The sequence below is a fragment of the Bos grunniens genome, chromosome 6 (genome assembly GCF_055505025.1).
Source record: "Bos grunniens cultivar Pamir isolate PY7600 chromosome 6, Bosgru_T2T1.0, whole genome shotgun sequence".
In the NCBI taxonomy this organism is placed as follows: domain Eukaryota; kingdom Metazoa; phylum Chordata; class Mammalia; order Artiodactyla; family Bovidae; genus Bos; species Bos grunniens.
In genome coordinates, this window is record NC_141170.1 from 13,032,133 (window position 1) to 13,049,353 (window position 17,221).

The following is a 17,221-nucleotide window of genomic DNA, read 5'->3' on the forward strand; positions in this document are numbered from 1 at the left end:
CTAACTCAACAAGTGTCTGTAGAACAAGTGAGGCATCTTATTAAGAATTTGTCCTTCTGAAATAAACATTAAGGAAGGAACAGCTGCATCTATAACAGGTGGTTATGATGCATTAAAAAGTGGGTTTTTTTTTTAACATAGATTTTTCTCACACTGATTTTGCAGATGTGTTAGTACACTCTGAAGGCACACACACTCTGTAACAGACAGGCCATGATTTAGGAGCCAATTGATAATCAGCAGCAACTCCTTTCCTCCTAAGGGGAACCAATTCTATCCAACCAGTTCCAGCCAAAGGGAGACTCCTATCACTAAGGTTAAACACATACACTCCAAAATACAAACTCTCCAAAGACTGACTGCTGCCCTAGTGACATTTTAAAAAAATGATCTTTATTTTGTAAAAATATCAACTATGAGGAGAGACTATGTTTGTGAAGATGGCAAAGATTAGCACGTACACCTACACGTGTGGGGAAACCACAAATAAAACCGACATGTCACAGCTTCTCCCAATCTCATTCTCCTGGGATCCTTGCCCTGGGTAGAAATTATGAGCTGGGAACAGCATAAAACCTCACTTATTTGCAAACCAAGGTCAAGAGTCAACACAGACTCGCTCTCTAAACTCTGTACCCAGAGCAGCAAGCGCACGTCCCGTCCACTAGGTGGTGCTCTCTACCACACTGTGCCTCACGAACAGTACAGTATATCAAAATGACAACAGCCTGGTTTTAAGATGATTTGTCTCTTGAGGATATACATTTGGTTTAAGTTTCCACTGCAACGTTAAAGTTCTTAAGATAGGTCATGCAGATCAATTGCTCCTGTAATCTGAAACTCAAAAGAGCAAGTAATATCTAAACAAGGGGAGGGGGCGGCCCTGAGCTTATAAGGTTCTCTAAAAGCCAGGAGACAGTCAGCCTGGCTACCTCTAATCTCATCATCAAAACTGTTACCTTGTCCAGTTTCTGCTTCACATCAGCAGGGAGAACAGCGAAATCAACTGTGGGCGGTACAAAGGGAAAACATACATTCAACTTCCATACTGCTTGATAGATGCCAATAATTTACACTCAACAGAAAACACTGCTTGATGACATTTGAACCCGCAAAGTGTAAGTGCTTTGCTCTATTAAAACACATTCCCCCCCACCTTTATTAGTGAAAACAAAAGTAAAGGAATCAATGTGCGTTTTATCACGAAGCTCTGCGAAAGACGGCTTGGTAACAAGATACACAATGTCGCCTCCAATGTCATCTTTCAACTGAGCGAGTGGGAGTGAAATGCAGAGCATGCCGGCCTCGAGCAAGAACACAAATGTCCAAATTCCAAGCAAAACCCAGGGCCTGGTTTCATCACTCCCAATCCTCCTAAAAATACAGATTCTTTTCCCTCATCATGGTCTTCTTTGGAGTAAATAAGACATAAAACTTAAAGTGAAAAAAAGGCAAAAATATTTTTTCAAGGAATAAGATACAAAACATTCTAACAATCTCTTTGCTTGAAAAAAAAGAAAATAAAATTGAGTTGTTTTCAGGATTTGAAAAAACTGTAGCAGATTAGCTAACTGTTAAGTTTTATAAAACGGGGACAAGCCTGATAAAAATTGATTATTAAACTTAAATGTTCAAAATAGCAGACAATATGTAAGTTTCTAACATTGGGCTGGCCAAAAAATTCATTAAGGTTTTTCCATAACATGTTATGGAAAAATCTGAATGAATTTTTTGGCCAACTCAATACAACATTTGCTAGAGAAAAATCTGTGTGTAATAATAACTAGAAAAATAATGGTTAGATCCTGAGCTGTATATATAGATTTTGATTTTGAGAATCAAATTATACCTTTTCAGTCTACTTTTAAGATTTATTTACTGTTTTATACTCAGACACCTAAATATTTAAAAGCTATACTTGAGTTTTATATTGAGAACTCAGTTGAAAGTTTTAAAAGTAAAACAAGTATATATAATTTAAATTCCTTTTAAACAGTTTTTCAGATCATTAGGTAAAGCATTTGAAACACTATGCAGAAAGAATTTTCCATTCTTATCCTAGCAACAAGTTTCAGTTAAAATCACATATCAATTTGTAAGCAATAAAATTGTCATCAAAATGTAATACTAACCATTCCCCACCCAAACACATACACTTTTAAGGGATATATATAGTAGTGCATCAAAGAAAGGAAAGCAAAAATGTCTATATGTAATAGGTGCTAAAGTGATATCTTTTTACACTTATTGTACCATTACATTAAAAAATGGACAAATTTCCCCAAGAATTTGTATGAACAACTAAAAAATATTATAAAATGCCAATATGCAATTGTGAAGTTAATGTAATCAAATCTTAGACTAAGGTTTTTATATTTTATTTGTATTTATACTGCATATTGTGATATATCTCAATAATTAAAAGAACTAAAATATTTTCCCGCCTTTCAAAATCAGGAATCTCCATATACACTAAAATTTAATGCTTCTTTTGTAAAAATTAGTTTAAAGTTTCCTGGCAAGTATGTACGCACTTTGTGTTTTAAACAAAAATACATATGTAGTGTTGGTGCCCATAATTGGAGGGGGACATTTTGGGGACTCCCAAACAATCAGTATGGTTCTTAAACAAGAAAAAAACCCAAAATTTCATACATATTGAAGAATTCATATTCAGGCCTTATTTTCAATTATAGCCAGTCTTTATTCTAGAGCCACATAATAACCATTCTTCTCCCTGAAAATGAGTTTTCAGAGACAACATTATTAAATGTTACATCTGACTTTAATAGAGTTTCCCAATTTGCTTTTGCATGTTTATTATCAAACTCCAATCATGACTTTCCCAAACTTATTTATACTTTCACACAAGCTTCCAAAGTTTTCCCAACTTAAATAAAAGCCCACAAAAACTGTGGGAAATGTTTTGCTTGAAAGATAAAAGGCAATTGGTTCAAATGTACATTTGCAGTAATCAGTGTTTACTTTCATTGCTCAAACATTCAGCTTAGGGCACTTTCAATATCTTCATTCAACTTAACTTTTTTGTCTCGTAAAAAAAAGTGGGGGAGGGAAAGTAGTTTCCTTTCCTCTTATTTTGCTCTCAAAATATAAACTCATTTAATGCAAAGCATTCCTGAATCAGGCATGTTTTATACTAAAAGCATATCTAGTCCCAACAGCATTTATATTACATACGAAACACTATTTCTCTCAAAACTTGTCTGAATATTTTATAAGTCTAATTTCACCTTTCTTAATAAAGTGAAGACATTTTACTATGTAAGACCTTCTTAAAAATTTTTAGTAAATGAAAATACCAAAAGAATGGATACTACAATACTAAAGTCGAAGGAAGATAAGTATTAATTCATTTACTTGGAAAGGTGAAGGGTTTTTCTTTAAGTGTCCCTACTATAGATTTTGCACTATATTTATTAAAATATGACAAATCTTTAACCTGGGAACAATTTACCAGTTAACATTATCTATTGAAAGAGGAAGTCTACTTTGGATAAGTAAAACACTGGAAACTATTTGTGCTGCCCTTGTTTAAAGTTGCCTAGAAAACTGGGCTATGTACTTTTAAAAATAATCATTAAAAAGAGCCTAAAGAGTAACTGTGATACAGTTAATCCACAAGCCATTGAGGCCACTTAATTCTAGAGACAGAAGTCTGTCTCTCAAGGGGGGATCTAAGACATCCATACAGTAATACACATTAAAGGTAATGAAACTATAAAGACATACTTCCCAATAGAATGAACATATTTTAAAGTCTGTATGACCGGCAATAGAAAAGTTTTGATTTTTTTTTTTAACCGTTAAAAATAAATATCCAGACAAGAGAATCTGGTTTTGAAGTATGTCACACCTCAGTTCCCCAACCACGAATCCCAGTTCATTTTTTAAAATGAGGTCTATTTCCTGTAATTTTAGATATTTTAGAGTACAATTATTTTATATTTTTATGATGCCTTTGGGGTATCATTACAAATATTTTTATATGTTTAAACTTAGGAAAGTAAAATTAAGTAATAGCTTCTCTTAAAGGGAGCTGTCAACTCTCTCCTGAACAAAAATCTTTGTTTTAAAGCAATCTAGAGATTTATATCCCCAGTAACCATAGAAATTAATCTTAAGCTTTAGGGAAAAAAAAACTGCATAAAATGCTCTTTAATTAAAATCAGAGCTCTGCTCTTAGAAATAAGGACCCTCTTTTAAAAGGAAAGAACTTTCCACAGAGTAGAATTGTTTTTACTCAAGGTGGCACTCTTTGTGATAAATTAATCAAACATGTTTAACTGACTCATGAATCTGTGTGCACAGAAAATTAAACACTTTGTTGGAAAGGAAAGGATTTGCCGAAAACTTTCAGCTAAGAAGAGAAAGTGAAACACATAGGATCCAAACAGTATTTGTAGATTATCTAAGTGTGAGCAGGAAAAGAGACAGCAGAGCAAAAGAATTTAACAATAACAATTAGGAGAATCACTCAGAGCGGAACTCAACTTTGTTTTCATAAGGAAACTGAAAGTATCATTTATGGTGCCTTAATATGAAGATCTGTCAACACGTCATAACTCAAATTTCACTCTTGTGAGCACGATCACTTTCTATTTCACACGTGCTAAAATAGAGACGCGTTCTGAATTCTGCTTATCACACACAACCAAGAAGTTTCTTTCAGTTTCAGAAACCAGTCAGGGGTGCCTCGGGGAGTCGGCAATGCTCTTCCAAGCACTTTCTTCCTGAGTGGTCTGAAAGAATGCGTGCGTTTGAGGATGGGAAAGGCAAACTCCTCAAACATTTTTAAAGCGTCAGAGTTTTCAAGGCTTATGAAATTCAGGTTTTGATGAAGGCTGTGCACAACCAAATCTGATTAACTTTCATGAGATTTACATTTTATAGTTTCGGGTTTTTCTCTGTATAATGAATCATTTTAAAAGCTAAGCCACATTGTTTCCATTACATTTTTAAAAATCCACCCATTTGGACTTTTCTAAAAAAGAAGACAAAGACAAAAAAGGATCAGAGCTTCATATAGAATCAGGAAACAAAGATACTGATTATCATGTCAAAAAATAAACATTAAATACTTGTAAAGTGCTCATACAGTATATTGTAAATCCTAAGTAAAGTCCAAACTACAAATGTTTCTGCTTTTAGACAACCGAAGTCTTTGAAGAGGCCTGAAATAGGTGTTTTTCTGCATGAGTTTCGGCACTGCTAAGAATGCTAAACATTTATCACCATCTTCTCTAAGCAAACCCACTTTTTGGAAAAGACACAGGCATTTCCTCTCTGCACTGTCCACGGCTAATTTCAGGGTCCTACAAAGAAAAACTTTCCCAAGCATTTAAGGGAATCAAGACCTCTTGGCGTATGTAGTAAGCTGCAAAACAGGACAGAAAAAGATGAGGGAATGGAAATGATTTGACACCACAGTGTGCTCACCTTGGTTGTTCCAAAAACTATCCCAACAACAACAACAACAACAAATGTGTTTTTGCAGGAGGTGGAGGGGGAGATGACAGGAGTCAAGAATTTGAGTTCAGATACTAGAAAATGACACATCTTATTATCTTCGTATCTTCACTACAGGCTGGATACTTCCCTAGCAATTACGCCCCAACTTAACAAGACATATTATATGTCAGTGAGCTGAAGCACTTTTACTTCAATCTGTAATAATCAACATTAATAGAAAGAGTCTGAGTGAACTCCGGGAGTTGGTGATGGACAGGGAGGCCTGGCATGCTGCGATTTATGGGGTCGCAAAGAGTCGGACACAACTGAGCGACTGAACTGAACTGAAAACATCTATTCTAAGGCATCAATAGGAGATGATATTTATAATGGTTTAAACATTATATCAAAGCATGATGCCGTTTTGAAGCTTTTACAACTTGATGTTGAGTAAAAACAAAATACCAACATTCTATTAGAAGCATACTTGGAATAACTTCATTCCCCTCCAATATCAACCTTATACCTGCAAGAACTGATGAAAGATAAAAGAGCCCCATTTTCCTGGAAAACAGAGGAACTGGAAAGAGGTTCATGGGCTTTCAGCCATTCGCTATTTGCATATTTTTAACTCTTCTCCTTCTTGTTCACAAACATCAAGGTAAATACATACTCTTTCCTTGTACCCCCTTAACCCCATAACCCATGGTGGCTTGTTTAGGACTTTACCCAACAGGCAAAGCCTTCCCCTGGGGTCAGGTGCTGGAGGCCGGGGAGTTGCTCTGAGAGCTCCGTAACATACACGAGAGTGCACTGAGGCGACAGTGCAAACACTAGGAAGCAGAGGTGATGCCAGTCACAGTGGTAAGACAGCGTTTGGACGGCATCTGGGCTCACAGTGTGCCCCTGGTCCAGTCCTTTCTTTACGCTTCCATTTCCTCACTTGTATTTCACATGAAGGGGCTGCATTCCCTGATCCCGAAGGTCTATTTGAGCTCCAAAAACTTCATGACTTCTTGCATTTGACTGAAAGCTGAACAGCACATTTTCAAGTGATTTTTCCTATTCAAACTGTGCTTACTTTACAAAGAAATAATTCAGCATTTATTTCTGATTTCCTACTACAGGGCTTCCCTAGTAGCTCAGATGGTAAAGAATCTGCCCGCAATGCGGGAGACCTGGGTTCGATCCCTGGGTTGGGAAGATACCCTGGAGGAGGGAATGGCAACCCACTCCAGTCTTCTTGCCTGGAGAATCCCATGGACCCAGGAGTCTGGCGGGCTACAGTCCATGGGGTCGCCAAGAGTCAGACACAGCTGAGCGACTAAGCGCAGCACAGCACTACAGGACAGAGCATAGTCCGTATTTTCACATATCTCATTTCATCTTTACAGAAGTCTTCTAATAGTACCACCTTTACAATTTTAGAGGTAACAAAACTGAGGCTCTGATATACTAGAGCTGGCCAAATTAGATCCGCCCAGTTAACTATCCACACTCTTGCCATACATCCTGGGATCTCCCCCAATGTGGTAAAAGTGATAAATAAAGTGATGTGATGAAGTGGTAACAGTACGTGGAAGCATCCACTGAGGGTTAACACTCAAGTCCTGTGTATATCTGTAACACTGTGCTGGGCACCAGACAAGATATACACAGGGAGAAAGGATGTCCCTGTCCCCGTGGGCCTTACCTTACAGAGTCAAACCATAGAGCTCTATGCCCATCATTGTAAAAGGCCATTAAAAACCCTACTAAGTGTTAGTCAGTCGTGTCCGACTCTTTCTGACCCCATGGATTGTGGCCCTGCCAGGCTCCTCCGTCCATGGGATTCTCCCGGCAAAAATACTGGAGTGGGTAGCCATTCTCTTCTCCAGGGGATCTTCCTGACCCAGGGATCGAACCCAGGTCTCCCGCATTGCAGGCAGATTCTTTACCATCTATACGTCATGAAAAGGGGAAAAGGAAAGAGCCTAGTAGATTAGAAAAACAGGGAGAGTGATCTTTTTTTCTATAAAAGGGAGAAGATGGAAGATTTGATTGGGTCTCCGGAAGGGCCAGGTAAAATGTCTCTCTCTGCCCCCGGCCCTCTTGGCAAGCTCTGCAGATAAGTCTAACGGACAAGCAGGCTAAGAACCAGCAACGAAGAGGGGGCACTGGTGAGCAGAGTCTGCACGCAGACAGCCTGGATCCAACACTGGCTCTGACAGTCACCATGGGGAGGCTCTGCCCAGATTACTTAACCTATCTTTGCCTCAGTTTCTCCTTTTGTAAAAATAGGAAAAATAATAGTATTAGTACACACCACACATATATGAGAGTGAAATGCGTTATTTTTTGCTCAGAAAAGAACCTGGCATATGAGAAGGACTATGCAAAGACTTGGAGAAGGAAATGGCACCCTACTCCAGTGTTCTTGCCTGGAGAATCCCAGGGATGGGGGAGCCTGGTGGGCTGCCGTCTATGGGGTGGCAGAGAGTCGGACACGACTGAAGCAACTTAGTAGTAGTAATAGTATGCAAAAAAGGCCTTTAATGCCCAGTGAAGGAACTTCTGGAACCCAACAGGGTTAAGATTCTCTCATACTGCCAAGGCAAATTAGCTTGTATCTGAGAGGACCTAATAACGCCTGGAAGAACCAAGACACAGAAATGAATTCCATAAAACCAGCAATTGAGTCAGCACAGGGCTGTGGCGGTTTCTGAGGACTGAGGTAGGGTCTGCCATCCCAGATACAGGACCGAGAAGGCTGGCAAGGGGAGTGGATGATCACAGATGTGCAAGTGGACCACTCACTGCCCTGGCGCCCCCTCAGGCTCCCCAGAGCCAGGGGAGCCACAAGGTCGACAAGACCCCTCCAACCCCCGCCCCCAGTACCTGCCCCAGAAGGACAGCTCAGAGAGGCTTTCGGAGGGCGTGACCTCTGATTTAGCTCCCAGGGGCTCAGGCCGAATTCCCGGGATTACTGCACAATATGCCAATAAAGAGCACAGACTTCCAGTTTCTAAGATGTTTATAATGAACCATCAGTGCAGAAAAACTGGGGCACCGCAGGGGATGAGTAGGACTAAGGAAAACCAGAAAAAGCTACATCGCCGTTCAACTCACGCAGTGTTGGCCAACCAGCCCCCGGACCTATGAAGGGCATCTTATGATTCAGAAACATCAACCGGTGTCAAGACACCCATCACACACTCACTAGTGTCCATACAGCGCTCCACACCAGGCATGGTTTGATTCTACAGATGTTAGCTCACTTAACTCTCCTTAATCTATGAGGTGAAGAGTAGTATTATCCCTATTTTACACATGAGGAAAAGGAGGGGGGCAGCAAGGTTGAACACTGTGCCCATGGTCACTTGGCTAATAGCATAACAAGATTAAAACCTGGGTAATGTGGCTCCAGAACCTTTGCTCTTAACTAACATCTATACTCCCTATTTGTTAGAATTTGTAAGATCTGTCAATCAGAAATGAACACCAGCCCTCAGAATCACCCTGTCATAGATAGCTTCCTGAGATACATCTATTATACCTAGAACAAAATGTGTATTGTGCCTGCTGAGTTAAACGAAGACTAACTTTATCTTCTAAGACACAAGAGCATAAGGAGACAACATGGTGTGGTCTGAACTGAACTAATGCTATGGTCAGGAAAAACTACTCCTAGGTGTTCACATCTGAGGGTCTATGCTGCTGCCAAGTCACTTCAGTCGTGTCCGACTCTGTGCGACCCCATAGATGGCAGCCCACCAGGCTCTGCCGTCCCTGGGATTCTCCAGGCAAGAGTGCTAGAGTGGGGTGCCATTTCCTTCTCCAATGCATGAAAGTGAAAAGTGAAAGTGAAGTCGCTCAGTCATGTCCGACTCTGTGCGACCCCACAGATGGCAGCCCACCAGGCTCCTCCATCCATGGGATTCTCCAGGCAAGAGTACTGGAGTGGGGTGCCATCGCCTTCTCCCTGAGGGTCTATGGTATGTGTCAAAGAGAGGTGTGATCACTAGTTGCTGTAAATGAACAGATGTCTTCTACTAATTAAAATAAGTCACATAAAACTTCAGTAACAATATGAACTGGGAAAATCCAACTCAATCACTCTTTTCTATAAAAGGAAAAATCTTGTTCCATAGAACCTCATATTGTTTTCACCACATAAATTTACAACTCATTTATATATGTCTTCCCTAAATTTGCAAGCTTTTTTAGAATGATTTTTCTCTGGAGGGAAGCACTTCTGGGTTTGGGGGGTGGGGCAAAAAGCAAATAGATCTGAAGCCACTTTTCAACTTCTCTGCAAAATAATACTGGAAAATAAACCCATTAACAGCAATAAACCCCAAATAATGAATGATACTATTACTGCCAATATATCGGAAAGGTCTCCCTACTAGACTTGCTCTATTCTGAAGCACTTAATCTCATCCTTTTTTTGGGGTGTGGGGGGTGGGGAGTGGGCAGTATCTTCGGTCCCCAGTACAGGGACTGACACAGTCCCGGTATCACACAGACATCTAGTAAATTGCTAAATAAATGTAAGCTTATGTGTCTGGACTATTTAAATCACTGGCCCAATCCATTATCAAAGACTTCCTAGCCTTTCCAAGAAAAATAGTTCTGTGATAGCAGCTCACTGGTACATGATGCTGTTGTTAGGACGAAACAATCAGGTAATACACAGTCAGTCAGAACATTTAGGAAGGATACTAAGAACAACTTGTTCATATCCATACAGGTATAGATTAGTACTCCAAAATATGCGGCAAATAGCAAAACAGCTTAAGTTTAAAGAAAAAGATCTATGTTTCACACCAGATGGAAAAAAAAGGAGAGAGAAAAAGATAATGGTCAATCAGAAACACAAAGCGCTGGAAAGACTGCGAGACGTCCTTCTCTGAAGGCCTTTAAGAAAAGACACTCATCAAAGGGCTTCAGGTTATTTTTGCAAAAGACAGAAAGCTCACCAAGGCACCTTATTCCAGCTCTAGAATTCCTTGGCTATTGCAAATGTGGCAAAGTAGACAACTAGGCCGAACAGGCAAATGAGGGGAACAAAAGGTGCCACTTCTTGGCAGGAGAATAACAATTTGAGGCTATCATGAACTTACATACAACAAACATCTAAAAAATTAATCCCAGAGCCTAACAAACTTTCCTTAAGAGATCTGTTCTTTTAAATTAAAAACAGTAGCTTTATTAATGCTCAACCCATTGCGAATTTGAAACACAACTCTAAGCCATACCTTGTGGACTGGAAAGCCATAATTGTAATGTGGAATGAGACCAACTGAAATCAGTATAAGAAATTTGAAGTAAGTAAATACTTTTCTTCCCCCCCTAGGGGGGTTAGTACGAAACGTATGAAATTACAGTAGTAAGAAATTATTAATTTTAAATTATAAAGTGGAATCGAAGACTTTAAAATATTCATAGATTTTTTTCAAAGAAGTTTGGAAGCAAAGAAAGCCATACCATGCCTTAGGAAAGCTCACCTTTCAGAAAAACAGCATTTAATTTGCCCTGCTGCTTGACTATGTTACACACAAAGCCACAGCAACATGGATCCCACCAAGACATGCACTGATTATAAAGTGGTGTTTTCAAGTTCACAAGTATTAAACTGACTGGCTTCTCCACAAACATGCATTATTTAATAGCTAATCCCATTTAATTATTAAACCTGAACCAGGTAAGAACAGGAACTGTGTCAAGTTACCTGTATACCACAAGACTCTGGCAGAGAGAGTTAGGAACATTTCAACAATCACTGGGCAAAGAATCACTAGCAGTAGAATGTTACCTTCAAGTCAGAAGAACTAACTAGTGGGCACTCAAAAATGTTTGCTAATGAAAGAATAAAGGAATGTTCGTTCGATAGGGGAAATTGCTTTTCAAATTTTTTTCCAAATAAAATGACTGCTGATTAAAACAGCAGTTACTTGTGGATTCCACCCCATTGCCCACATTCCAGATGGGTCACTCCCCCCGCCATTAGGATTCCAGCCACGGGGATGAGGGTGGGGCAGCTGTATGTGACTTAACACAGCACAAGCCCCAGAGACTGTCAATGAGCCTGACCTTGGTGGGATTTTAAAGTGGGGTTTTCCAACCCTTGGCATTTGAAAAAAAAATTTGCCTCTTCAACTACATTTTAAACTCCTTTTTTTTATAATCTTATTCTCTGCTAATCATGGAGTGGGTGAAATAAGTAAAATAAAAAGAAAATAAAATCAACTCATCATCACCTAGAAATACAAACTCTTTTGCCACTTTGACATATGATCCATTTTATACACAAATTTCCTTTACGTAAGGAATCATATTATATATGCAATCTTATATTCTACTGATTTCCAATGACACTACAAATAAGCACTTTATGACTATATAACATTTCATTGCTTAAATTTACCATAATCTATTTCTCTACCACTGGATAACTGAACTGCTCCTTCTGATTTTCCACAGGATAAATTATGCTGTAAAGAACATCTTTCTGCTAAACCATACCAGGCTATTTTTGTACAGTGAATCTTTATCTGATTTTGTAATTCCTTAAGACAAAGTCTTAAAAGAGGAACCGTGAGCTTGACAGTTACAAAATCTTTTAAAATCTTGAGGGATCTTGCCAAATGGCTTCCCAGACAGGGAAAGGAGTTACTGGCCTCACGTGGCACCCCAGCCTAGGCTAGGCGCACAGCAGTCCTCCAGCAGGCCTGCCGGGACTCCCCTCCCTCGGTCCCCTTGTTCAGAACGACTGACTTCAGAACAGTAAACAACACGTTTATCTTAATATCATTAAACCCGATTTCTTCTGCCTCAAGTCAGTGATCATTTTCTATATACAGGGCAAAATAAGACCTTGGTTTCCTCATCTAGAAACTACAGAGTCAAGACTAACCCATCTGTAAGGTGCTTGCTGAGCACCAACAATTCTTATTTTGCAGTTCTTATCTGTCCCTAGGCAGACACCATGTGTGTAGGTTCACGGGACACAAGAGAAGAATAAAACGTAACCTACTCACTTAAAGCTGTTCAGCTGTTGTTCAACCTTGTTTCTCTTGGAGCAAATCATGAACAATAACGCTGCAAATTGGAAATACTTATATACAATTGCCATACTGTTTTAGAAAAAGAAAGATAACATTCACTTCTGTTATTTAAATACATAACCTAGTTTTTGATTTTCAATTCAGGCTCCATAAAACAAGATGCCAACAGCTGGAAATTCTGATTCAAAATTATGACTTCACAGAAAACCAGATGCTATAGCAAAGATAAGGTTTCCTGGAGAAGTGTAGCATTTTAAGAGGCAATCGAAAATCTGTATTAGATTTTCTGCAGAAAAGCAGAAACCTCCAGGATACTAAGCATTAAGAATCTGCACATTAACAGAAAGGTGAAGCTGCCAATCTGCGGTTCTTATTTCTCAGCAGCAATATAGCCTATTTGCATGTTGCAGGCACACAGACCTCTATTGCCCTATAGGTGTAATATGCCTAAAAGCATCTCCCAGATACCTCAAAACCACTGCAGGTAAAAAGAAAACAAATGACAATTACTTTTTTTCTAAGCTTTGAAAATTACATTAGGATAAAAAGTACCCAAAAAAATTATTTCCATGGAGAATTCAAGCAGAACCATATTACTTGAAGAACAGTAAAAGTTTCTTTTAACAACAGTGTAATTGGGAAAACGGAGAAAAAGGATTTAAGGTAAGTGGTATAATCATTGTTAGCAAGACAGCTACTGAGTCAAAAACTTTACTTGTAAAAGAACATTTTATTCTTGAAAATTAATAATGAGTTCCAAAGCATACAATACTATTCAGGAATAAAAACATTTTCCCTTTGTGTCTTTTCAAAGAAAATATAAAAGATGAGCAAGTTCAGATTTTACACAAAAATTTTACATGAAAAAAAATTTTTTTTTTTCTGGATCAGTGAGAAAATATATATTAAGTTCTTCTTGATAGGAGTTCTGAGTTGAGAAGATGGGGGCTGGTTCTTTGCCTCACGAATCCTGAAGCAATAGTCCACGTGGCAGACGGATGGATACTAGGAAACACAGGATGGACTTCTAACGGGTATCAGGCACACATAATTTTAAGGAAGTCGATTTCTAGAGTTCGACATCTATGTATACTCTTTTCTGAAGCGACTCTTCCTGCGAACCTGTTGCTGATCCACATCCTGCTGGTCTACTTTCCCACAAGCCCTTCACAAGGACCTTTTCCGCTTCTTAAAGTCAGAGCTCCACCACACCTGAAGCTTATTATGGTGCATAGGCCTAGACATAAAAACTTCTAACAAAGGGACACTTAGAAATCCTGGGAATGACGTTTATGACTGAACAACAAACCCTTCCACAAGCTTGGGGGTTGGCGGGAGGGGACGGTTTCCAACATTCCCCACTCAACAAAATTAACAGAGGATCTAACTCAGTTTTCATCTGGCAGATCATATTTAAAAGTTTTGATGACAGTTTGGGCTTGTAACGCAGAGGAAGTTCAAACAACAGAGAGGAGTGGCAGTGCGAACACAAAACTCCTTCCATTCGTGTCTGTTATGTGTGCAAACAAGGTTTCCAAGGTTTCTCAGCTCTTATGTCATAAGAAATGAAAACTAAGAATGCAGTTGATATAGAATACTGTTATGATCTAGAAAAAAGTAACATTCATCTACTTGCACATAATCCAGTTTTAAAAAAAATCTGTTTCCTTAAGAGTCTTTTCATGTCAAATAACATATTTTTTTTTGTTTTAATATATGCACATTGATAATAACTGCCAAAGTAACTAAACACAGAATAATTCAATACAATAATTCAACAGAGAACAATTACAGCCTTTTGGTTATCACTGGAAATACTTTAAAAATTAAATTTCTACTTGCATACCTATTTCTGTTGCAAAGAAGTAGAAGAGAATGAACAATAAAAGATTTCAGCAATAACCAAGGATAGGATATTATGTGGGGGAAATGAAATGGAGTTTATGAAGAAAAAGAAAGATTGTAAAATTTATGACTATAAAAAGGAATTTTTAGGGATTTCTTTTTCCAACAAATGATGGTGAGCATCATATACAGTATTTAGATTTCATGGGATACATTTAAAAGAGTGACCAAAAGTTTAACTTTAAAATGTCAAGTTTTATAGCATGCTGGAAATTATATCCTTTGCAACTATTTAAAGTTATAAAGAAAAAAAGTGTAGATGTCAGCTTGAAATATATATACAAGGTTGCTTGGCTTTGTCCAAAATTCTTTTAAGGGACAAATAAACAAAAATATTTAAAGGTCATTGGTTTACGGTCGGTATGGTGAACATACTTAATTATAAATAATTAAAGTTTTGTTAAGTAAAAACAGGGACACTATGAGACAGAGACGCCCAGCCTAGACTGGGGCAAGGGGGAGAGGGTTTCTGCCATGAAAGGTAAGCCTCAAGAGGATAAGGGACTGTGTTTGTCTTATTTATTCTTATATTCCCAGAGTCTAGATTGAATGAGCAAAGGCGATGCTTGAACTAGGAAATAAATAAATTAGCCTGGCAAAGAGAGTGGGAGGAAAAGTGCTCGAGACAGAAGGAACAACACCTGTAAAGGTTATAAGGCCGAGGAGAACAGGAAATGTTCAAGGAATCAAGCTGTATCATGACAGGCTTTACAGTCTATATTAGAGATTTTTTTTTTTTTAAAGAGTATGTATAGAAAGGAAATATTTTAATCAGGTTTACTTTTAATATATTATCTCTCCGAAAAAAAAAAACCTGTTGCTAATCAGTAAGAAGGGGGAACTCATTCATTCATCCATCAAATATTAACTGCATATCTGTTTTATGCCAGATATTTCATGCCAGATATTAAGCACTGAGGGTACAGGAGTAATCAGACAATGAAACCCTGAGAACTTGGAATTCATCAAGAAGTACTGAAGAGAGAAAAAAGACGAGCTAATCAGGAGAGGAAGAGAAAATACTTGCAAACCACATATCTGACAAAGGACTTGCATTCAGAACATATCAAGACCTCTCAATCTTCACACTAAGAAAACAAACAACTCAGTCATAAAATGAGCTCAAGACATGCACAGATTCCTCACTAAAGAAAGCAGATAGGCATATGAAAACTATTCCATATCATTAACTAGGGAAATGCAAATGAGTAGTGAAATATCACTACACACCTATTAAAAGTAGCTAAAATAAAAAATACTGACAATACTAAGTGCTGGTGAGGTTTACATGAACACCTAGACCTCCCACGCTTTGCCGGTGAGAATACAAAAATGTACAGCCACTGTGGGAAAGAAGTTAGCAGTTTATTATTTTTTTAAACAGCTTGTGTGCTCAGTTGCTAAGTCGTGTCTGATTCTTTGTGACCCCACAGACTACAGCCCACCAGGCTCAGACTCTGTCCATGAGATTTCCTACGCAAGAATACTGGAGTGGGTTGCCATTAAACAGCCTTACCAAGATATAATTCATATAGTATACAATTCACTCATTTAAACTGTGCTATTCAATGGTTTCTAGTATATCCACAAGTTGTGCAGCCATCACTTCAATCAATTTTAGAATGTTTTCATCACTCCAAAGATGCGATATCCATCAGCAGTCACTTCCCATATCTACCCAACCTCCCAGCCCCAGACAACCATACTACCTCCTGTCTCTACAGATACCTCTCTTCTGGACATTTCACAGAAATGGAATCATACAACAAGTGGTCCTTTGTGACTGGTTTCTTCCATTAAGCATATTCTCAAGGTTTATCCCTGTTGCAATAAGTATCAGTACATTTCTTTTTACTGCCAAATAATACTGACTGTATAGATATATCAGATTTTATTTACCCATTCCTCAAGTTGATGGACATTTGGGCTATTTTCACTTTTTCCTCATTATGAATAACACTGCTAAGAACATTTGTACACAGGCAGTTTTTTATAACATATAGTTATCATATGACCTAGCAGTCCCACTTCTGGCCATCTGCCCTAGAGAAACAAAAATTTATTCTCACACAAAAACCTATACACAAATATGCAGCAGCTCTATCATAATTGCCAAAAACAGGAAACAACCTCAATGTCCTCAAGAAGTGATGATCATGGTGCCTCCAGATACTGCTGCGCAGCAGTAAAGAAGGAGCTCTGAATAAACACACAGCTTAAAGGAATCTCAAAGGCTTTATATTAAGATTGAAGGCTTTGTACTTGAGAAAAGAAGTCAGTATCAAAGGATTACATACTACATGATTCCATTTACATAAAATTCTCAAAAAACCAAAACTACAGCAAGAAAGGACCGGTTATGGCTGGACGGGGTTGGCTACAAAGGGATAACATGAGGGAGATTTTAGAGGTAATTGTTCTGTATTCTGACTAAAATGGTTATACCAAAAGAGAATACATATGTATGTATATATACATTTATGTTGGTAAAACATATATGCATATGTGTATTAAAATTCACAGAGCTGAACAGTTTAAAAGTCAAATTTATTGTATGTTAATATTAAACTAAAATTAAAAAAAGAAGCCAACTAGAAAGATACACAGACTCTCCTAGCACGTTATGCTCCAGTCCCCAAGGTAAGCACTGGTGGCTCAGACGCTAAAGCATCTGCCTGTAGTGCGGGAGACCCGGGTTCCATCCCTGAGTTGGGAAGATCCCCTGGAGAAGGAAAAGGCAGCCCACTCCAGTACTCTTGCCTGGAAAATTCCGTGGACTGAGGAGCCTGGTAGGCTAC

General features: G+C 38.4%; 1 protein-coding gene across 3 annotated transcripts in view; it reads right to left on the reverse strand.

Annotated features, from left to right (window-relative positions):
• STX18 (syntaxin 18) overlaps window positions 1–17,221 on the reverse strand; it is a 119,727-nt gene that overhangs the window by 64,451 nt on the left and 38,055 nt on the right. The window contains exon 1 of one of the 3 annotated variants that reach the window (XM_086404820.1): window positions 10,959–11,088. The exons of the other annotated variants lie outside the window; for them this stretch is intronic. The gene's annotated coding sequence lies outside the window, so the exon portion shown is untranslated. Of the gene's footprint in view, window positions 1–10,958; window positions 11,089–17,221 lie in introns of those variants that run through there. 3 annotated transcript variants of the gene reach the window in all.